Below are 8,649 nucleotides of genomic sequence, written 5' to 3'. Positions count from 1 at the left end.
ACACCAGAGATAAAATTGTAAAAGCATCCAGAAGAAATAAAAAAGAGACAAAACAAATCTAGGTCACATGTAAGTAATCGGACTTCTCAACTTTAACATGGGATAGTAAAAAGTATTGTACCAAAGCTCTCAAAATTCTGATTAAAAGTCATTTTTTTCAGCCTAGACTTCTCCACCCAACCAATTAAGTATGAGACAACAATTTAAAAATTTCCAGTAACATAAATGTACAATACAATATCACATATGTAACATTCTTTCAAAAATATTAAATCTGAATGTAATTATGAGAATAATCAGACAAATACAGAATGTGGGGTGGTGTACAAAACAGTTGGTTTGGACCACTCAAAAAAGTGGGAAGCAATAAAAGGTTGGAGAACTATGCTAGCTCTAAAAACATTAAACAGATATAATCATCAAATGCAATTCAAAATTCTTTATTGGGTTCTGATTTTTAAAAAATAGCTATGCAAGATTAAAATAGCTATAAAATTCACAGATGCTTGGGACAATTGTAGACATTTAACTAGGGACTTCACAGTAATGTGAAATTATTGTGATTTTTAAGGAGTAATAATATTATATTTATGTAGAAGAATGTCCCTACACTCAGGAGATAAAAACTGAAGTATTTGGGGATAAAATATCATGTTTCTGGAACTAATTTGCAAATGGTTTCTTAAAAAAATGTATATATAAGGTAACACAAATAAGACAAAATGTCAATAATTGTTGAATCTAGGTGAAGGGTAGATGAGTTTCCATAGACCTCTTGTTCCAACTTTTGTATAATTGAAATTTATCACCAAAAAAACAAAAACAGAAAAGCTACAGTGAGTAGGGGGGCAGTGTAAAGCTAAGCAAAAAAGAATCAAAATATTTTTCTCCAAAATGTCTCTTAAGAGAGGTTATTGAAAGAGATGTTTCAGCAAGAAATTAAAGCAAGGAAAAGATGGAATCTGGCCAAAGGAAATTCAACACCAACAATAGTGAAAGAGGCCTTAGGAAAACACCTTGGCCTTCAGGCCTAGAAATTCATCAATGTGGACCAGAGTGCAATGACACGGTTCTTCCAGTCATAGTCTCCATGCTACACATAAAAACATTATGGATAAGCTGATGTCTTTGAATCTTAGAAATATTACTGCTAGTTTAATAGGACCATTGGGACAACTGATGGAGGCATTTCCAAATATTTGGAAAACCAAGAAAATAATAAGATGAATGAATAATTATCAACTTTGGAAGAAAGGAAAAGGTGTATGAGAATAAAAACAGAATTATATTAAATAATTCATGTCATAAGAGGATACAATTATGTATTGTCACTCAATAATATTAATATTGACTAATAAAAAATTATGATGAAACTATATTGGGAAGATAAGTAAGGGAAATAATAGAACTAAATTTAACAACCTGAATGGACAGTCAATAGAAAATGACAAAATTTATAAATCCAACAACAATCACTTAGCTGTATTACTTAATAACACAAAAATAAATACTAAAATAATCAATGAAAATACTGAAAGAGAGCTGAAGGTTAAAGGAGAACAAGACAAGGAACTACTATTTTGGGACATAAACTTGTTTGTATTATTTCTAAATAATCTGCATGTAATTATTTTATAAATACTAAAATTAACTGTAGAACATTAAAACTTCATATGTAAATAATAGCATTATATAAAGGTTAAACCACATGAAAATGAAGAAATAAATAAAATTTTTAGAAGTTTGTTAAGTTGATAAATATATTAGTCTTTTCATTAAATGAACTTAAAAGTGTTAGCCAAGGTTAATGTCAAAGATTTCACATGTAGGTATTTTCTACTGAAACTCTTGAACACGATGAAGAGAGATTTGTAAGCCTCCAGAAATGAAAAGAATTTATGAAGTGGTAGGGTAGGGTGGAGGGTGGAATTGTATTCCAGGGAAAGAGATGCACCAGTACCAGGCACAGAAAACCTGAAGGTTTTTCCAGAAGTAGGGAATAATCGAGATGGATGGTTAGTGTTTAAAATTAATGACCACAAAGAGAAACAAAACTAAATCATTCAGAGTGACTGATAACTGGAGTGTATAATTACTAGCTTGTTTGAACATGCTGCTATGACAAATCTGCATTAGCATGTTAGTGTAATTTACTCGAGTAATAAATCTCATCACATAACATTATTTTACTTATTAGATTTAAAAATCATATAATGTACACAGGTACACAAAGTCTTTTTTTTTCCTTTCTTTTTTTTTTTTTTGAGACAGAGTTTCACTCTTGTTGCCCAGGCTGGAGTGCAATGGCACAATCTCAGCTCACTGCAACCTCTGCCTTTCAGGTTCAAGTGATTCCCCTGCCTTAGCCTCCTGAGTGACTGGGATTACAGGCGTACACCACCATGCCTGGCTAAATTTTTTTGTATTTTTTAGTAGAGATGGGGTTTCGCCATGTTGACCAGGCTGGTCTCGAACTCCTGACCTCAGCTGATCTGTCCACCTTGGCCTCGCCAAGTGCTGGGATTACAGGCGTGAGCCACCAGGCCCAACCACAAAGTCTTTATTTCACTTATTCTTTCCTTTTTTCTTCCCTCTTTTTTTCTTTTATTTATTTATTTTAATCAGCAATGACTCCATAATTTTTACTGAAAGCTGACTACAATTTAAGGATCCTGTAGTTTATAGTTTCTGTCTTAATTGTGATTATTAAAAGGAGAAGAAAAAACTCCCAGTGGGGTAGTAACAAACATGTTAACACCACCATTAGGTTATCACAGTTGTTCTTGTATACCCAAATAGAAAAACTTATTTTGAATTTCTTAGTCATTATTATTGATGAAAATTGTAAATAAGTCTTAGATAAGTATTGCTGCTTCAGTGATATGCTGAGTTTAATAAACATTAATACCTGATCAATGAAATATTATTTAAGATTATTTGAGAATTATTAATCTAGTAAAATGTGATATGTGGTTACTTACCCAACATAAAATCTAAACCAAGATCACATTGTGTAAAATTGTGCTAACTGAAAATAGATCAAAGTTAATCAAATTGATTGCTAACAGGTGTTTCTACCACTTTTTGTCTCAGGGTTATGATGATGGCTACGGGGGTGAATATGATGACCAGACCTATGAAGCTTATGATAACAGCTATGCGACCCAAACACAAAGGTAAGGCATTTGCTATCTAAAGCAGCCTTCTCCGAATTATCTCTTATCAATTTTGTTTCTTGAATCTGAGTGTCAATTATATCATGTGAGGATTTCTAGTAGTGTTTTTCTCCATTATCTCTCTGAATTATTAAGTTGCTTACCAGACTGTGAGAGGTAAACTATAATAACCTTGCAACTGCAAACAAAGAAATAGTAGTGTGTCATTCTGAGACTAGATGATCATGGTAACCAATCAACTCATTAAATAAGCTTGCATTTAACTAAATGTTATTTTTAGATTTTTAAAAAAGACAATAATAAAAGTAAGGCACTTGTTCAATGTAGCTTTTTTTTCCTAAAATGTCATATTGATTTGTAAAGATAATAAAATGTCATTGGTACTCTGGAAAGAGGGAAATTCTTGAAACATCTTAGGGAATCAAGAATTCCTTTGCTTTCTTGATAGATCTCATATTGATTGTTGAATATATCTCTTTAGATTGACCCAAAATTTGGGATATAAATGATTGTTTACTTCTTCAAAGTCAGATTTATTGAGATGTTATTTACATATAATGAAATTTGCCCATTTAGAATATAGATGTATATGTTTGGCAGATGCAAACTACTGTGTAACGACCACCGAAGTTAAGATATAGAGCATTTTAGCATCCAAAAATGCTTCTTCATGGCCCTTTGTAGTCAACTTCTCCCTCATCCTCAGGCCCTGGAAACCAACTATCTGTTTTTCGTTACCACAGTTTTACCTTCTCTAGAACGTCTTGTAAGAAGAAGCAATACAATAATGTAATGTTTGAGTCTGGCTTTTATTTTTGTTAACTATGAATAAAATAGATGTAAAACAAATGCATTTTTAGAAAATTCAATCACCCACAGGTTTTCTTCTTTAAAATGTTATAAATTTCATAGAAAAATACAGGGGGCCTATGTGATAGTTAAGTGAGTCTCCCATTTATGTGATTGACAGAAGCCAATGGAACTTACTGTTGCAAAATCATTATAGCATTGATCATTTATTGGCCAACTTTATTGGCACCGATGGAGACTTAATTAATAAACCTCCTTTAGGACTTAAGTAATATTTGAGTGAGGGGAAGTGGCAAAAAAGAAACAACTTTAAGGTCATTATAGATTAGAAGAAATCTACACGTATTGAGGAAGTTTGAGTTTTCCATGGCGTGAGTGACAGCACAGTAAAAGTATTGAAGGGAAATTTTATTTAGAGGGAATACTGTGGGCAATGAGAGATAAGTGTGAACTGATACCTTTAAAGCTAAGTATGACTTAAGTTATCACTGTAGAAATGACCATCACTGAAACTGAATAATTGGTTAATTTGTAGTAAGTTAAATAGAGAAGCCATCATGAGCCAAGAGCTTTTGCGGTAATATCTTAATTGTTCCAATTACATATTGGAAAACAACACAGTTATTTAGGCTTAGGGTAATTTTTGCATCACATTACAGATACTGAACAGAGTATTATATGCAAATTGGCTACATGTTTAGACCATCTGTGAAAATTTTCAATCAAATTGTTAGTTTATCATTATACATTAGCACATAAAAATAGTGATAACAAAGTTCCATAACTAGTTTCAGAAACCCTTGATAGAAAGTGTGGTTGCCATACTCGACAAACACAATTAGAATAGACTAAAATAATTTCTTGATGCAGCTCTATAGAGCTACATTTAAATAGAAGACATTTTGGAATAATTTTCTGAAAATGAGGGACTTTCTCTCTCTTATGGTGAGATTTAAGTGGGCTTAACTGACCCTAAGAAACAAGAAGAAAAATATGGGATTAAGATAATTTAGCTTTGAATATCTGAAAAATAAATATTAGAATTATTGAACACACACACACACACACATAGTAATGGCTATATACAATAATTTTAGAATAAAACTTGCTTTAATAAAGTATAATTTATATGTAAAGGGACATTTTCTACACACTTCTGCTGTCTTCCCTGTCTCCTTTCCTATCCACTCAATTTTTGTAGCTAAATCCTTCCCATCCTTCCAGCCCCAGCTCAAAAACCAACTCTTCTAAAAAGTCTTTTCTCTATTGTGTTTTGGGGAATAATATGTTTCTGCCCTGAATTCCAATAGCACCATATATTTACTTTTCTATAGCATTTATTTCTCTGCCTTACGTTGGGATTATTTGTGTACATGTCCCTTATCACTTTCACTATTTGTTCCAAATCCTTTTCTAATACAGCCTCATGTCTTTCACAATACCAGGTACGAGGTCTTTCATGGGATACGCACTGAAGGGATAATTGTTGAGTATGTGAATGTCAAGCCTAATATGTTCTACACTATGGGGATACAAAATAAGAGCCTCATTCCTCAAAGAGAATAAAAAAATCAGAATTATATATATCATATTTACTGACAGAATATTTATGTGCTTCTCTGATACTTTACTGTTAAGCCAGAGGGACAAAGAAAGTAGGTAATGCAATTAGTTGCAGTGATGCTAATGTCTATATTACAATAATGATAAAATGCCTATTTTGGTCAAAATTATATCCTCAATACTAGTACGGTTTCTGGAACACTAGAGGTTCTCAATAAAGATTTGTTGAATAAATACATGAAAAATGAGTAAATGCATTAATTAGTAAACTATTTTTTCAGAAAACTCTGTGAAAAATAATTTTTTTTAATATCATGCCATTTTCTAATTGAAATAGATACACACACTAGAGTTCTTATTAGGTAAGATGTTTAATGCCTGCCTTTAGATTTTTTAAAATCAATTGTATTTTATCAAAATTAAATTTTGTTCTCTAAAAGACACTGTTAGTAAATAAAATGGCAAGCTACAAACTGTGAAGCAATATTAGCAAAATATCTATTTCTAAAGGATATCTTTGATTGTATCCAAAATATGTAAAAACTACTAAAACTTTAGAATCAGATAAATAACCTGACTTTTTAAAAAATGGGCAAAAAATTTGAAAGACATTTCACCAAAGAAGATATACAAATTGCAAGTAAGAATCTAAAATATGTTCAATATCATTATTCATTAGGAAATTTGAAATTAAAACCACAATTAGATACTAGTACAGATTGTGGAATGGCTAACATTAAACAGATTGAATTATCAAATGTTAGTGAGGATGTGGAGCAACTGCAATGCTCATATATTGCTGATAGGGATGTAATACTGTAAACCACTTTGGAAAACAACTAGGCAGTTGCTTATGAAGTTGACCTACATTTACCATATGACCCAGCAACTCTTCTGTTCAGTATTTACCCAAGTGAAATGAAAACATTCATCTGTCGTAAAGGTTTGTTGTACAGATTATTTCATCACCCAGGTTTTAAGCCTCATACCATCAGTTCTTTTTCCTGATCCTCTCCCTCCTCCTGAAGGTCAAAAGGCCCCAGTGTATGTTGTTCACCAATGTGTGCCCATGTGTTCTCATCATTTAGCTCCCACTTATAAGTGGGAACATGTGGTATTTTGTTTTCTGTTTCTGTGTTAGTTTGCTAAGGATAATGGCCCCCACTTCCATCCATGTGTCTGCAAAGGACATGATCTCGTTCTTTTTTATGGTTGCATTGTATTCCATGGTGTATACCTACCACATTTTCTTCATTCCGTCTATCAGTGATGGGCATTTAGGTTGATTCCATGTCTTTGCTATTGTGACTAGTGCTGCAATAAACATACACATGCATGTGTTTTTATAATAGAATGATTTATATTCCTTTGGGTATATACCCAGTAATGGGATTGATGGGTAGAGTGGTATTTTTTACTTTAGGTCTTTGAGGAATCATTACGTTGCCTTTCACAATGGCTGAACTAATTTAATAATAAGCCTTCACTTATATTCCTGAATGTAAAAGTTTTTTTAAAAAGAAAATATAGTAAGAAAGAAGAAGATAAATACAGCCACCCAGAAATAGCTGTTGTGAACATTTTTGGAGTATCTGTTTATCAATGTGTCATCTTTTTATCTATCTTTCATGTGTGTTAATACATCTACCTATATTTGAAATCATATATTACAAACTGTTTTTAAATTTAAACTCACCAGCACATAAGAACATCTATCTATGTTAATAAATACATGTCTACAACATAATCTTTAATGGCTGTAGATTGTTTCATTGTATGATTGGATCACAATATAATCATTCTAGTACAGTTAAATGTTTAAGTTATTTTTAATTATTTATAACTCTAAACAAATATATGATTAATATCTTTGTAGCTAAATCTTTTTTTTTTCTTCAACTTTTATTTTAAATTCAGGGGTCCATGTGCAGGATGTTCAGGTGTATTACATAGGTAAACAAGTACCATGATGGTTTGCTGCACAGATTATCCCATTACCTAGGTATTAAGCCCAGCATCCATTAGTTATTCTTCCTGATGCCCTCTCCCCCTCCACAACCCCCCTCCAAGAGGCCCCAGTGTGTCTTGTTCCCGCCGTGCGTCCACGTGTTCTCATCATTTAGCTCCCCCTTAATAAATGAGAACATGTGGTTTTTGGTTTTCTGTTCCTGCATTAGTTTGCTGAGGATAATGGCTTCCAATTTCATCCATGTCCCTGCAAAGAACAGGATCTCATTCCTTTTTATGGCTGCTTAGTATTCCATGGTGTATATGTACCACATTTTCTATATCCAGTTTATCATTGTTGGGCGATTAGGTTTAGGTTGATTCCATGTCTTTGCTATTGTGAATAGTGTGGCAGTGAACATATGTGTGCATGTATCTTTATAATAAAATGATTTATGTTACTCTGGGTATATACCCAGTAATGGGATTGCTGGGTCAAATGGTATTTCTGCTTCTAGGTCTTTGAGAAATCAACCCACTGTCTTCCACAACAGTTGAACTAATTTATGCTCCCACCAACAGTGTAAAAGTGTTTCTTTTTGCCTGCAACTTCACCAGCATCTGTTGTTTTTTGGCTTTTTAATAATAGCAATTTTGACTCGTGTGAAATGTTATCCATTTTGGTTTCAATTTTTCTCTAATGATCAGTGATGTTGAGCTTTTTTCATGTTTGTTGGTCACATATATGTATTCTTTTGAGAAGTATCTGTTCAGGTCCTTTGCCCAGTTTAAATGGGGTTGTTTGTTTTTTTCCTGTAAATTTGTTTAAGGTCCTTGTAGACTCTGGATATTAGACCTTTGACAGATGGATAGGTTGCAAAATTTTTCTTCCATTCTGTAGACTGTCTGTTCATTCTGATGATAGCTTCTTTTGCTGTGCAGAAGAAGCTCTTTAGTTGTATATCATTTGTCAATTTTTGCCATTGTTGCAATTGCTTTTGGCATTTTCCAAAAAACTAACTCCTGGATTCATTTATTTTTTGGAGGTTTTTTTGTGTCTCTATCTCCTTCAGTTTTGCTCTGATCTTAGTTATTTCTTGCCTTCTGCTAGCTTTTGAATGTGTTTGCTCTTGCTTCTCTAGTTCTTTTAATT

The 8,649-nt window shown here is 32.6% G+C and overlaps 1 long non-coding RNA gene across 1 annotated transcript in view; it reads left to right on the top strand.

Annotated features, from left to right (window-relative positions):
- Positions 1-3,091: 3,091 nt before the first annotated feature.
- Positions 3,092-8,649, top strand: part of LOC105536966 — a 56,373-nt gene continuing 50,815 nt past the window's right edge. Inside the window, exon 1 of the long non-coding RNA XR_001005649.1 lies at positions 3,092-3,176. This is a non-coding gene — a long non-coding RNA (uncharacterized LOC105536966). The remainder of the gene's footprint in view (positions 3,177-8,649) is intronic.

The sequence above is a fragment of the Mandrillus leucophaeus genome, unplaced genomic scaffold, assembly GCF_000951045.1.
Source record: "Mandrillus leucophaeus isolate KB7577 unplaced genomic scaffold, Mleu.le_1.0 Scaffold1663, whole genome shotgun sequence".
Classification (NCBI taxonomy): domain Eukaryota; kingdom Metazoa; phylum Chordata; class Mammalia; order Primates; family Cercopithecidae; genus Mandrillus; species Mandrillus leucophaeus.
This window is presented reverse-complemented; position numbering and strand designations above follow the sequence as displayed.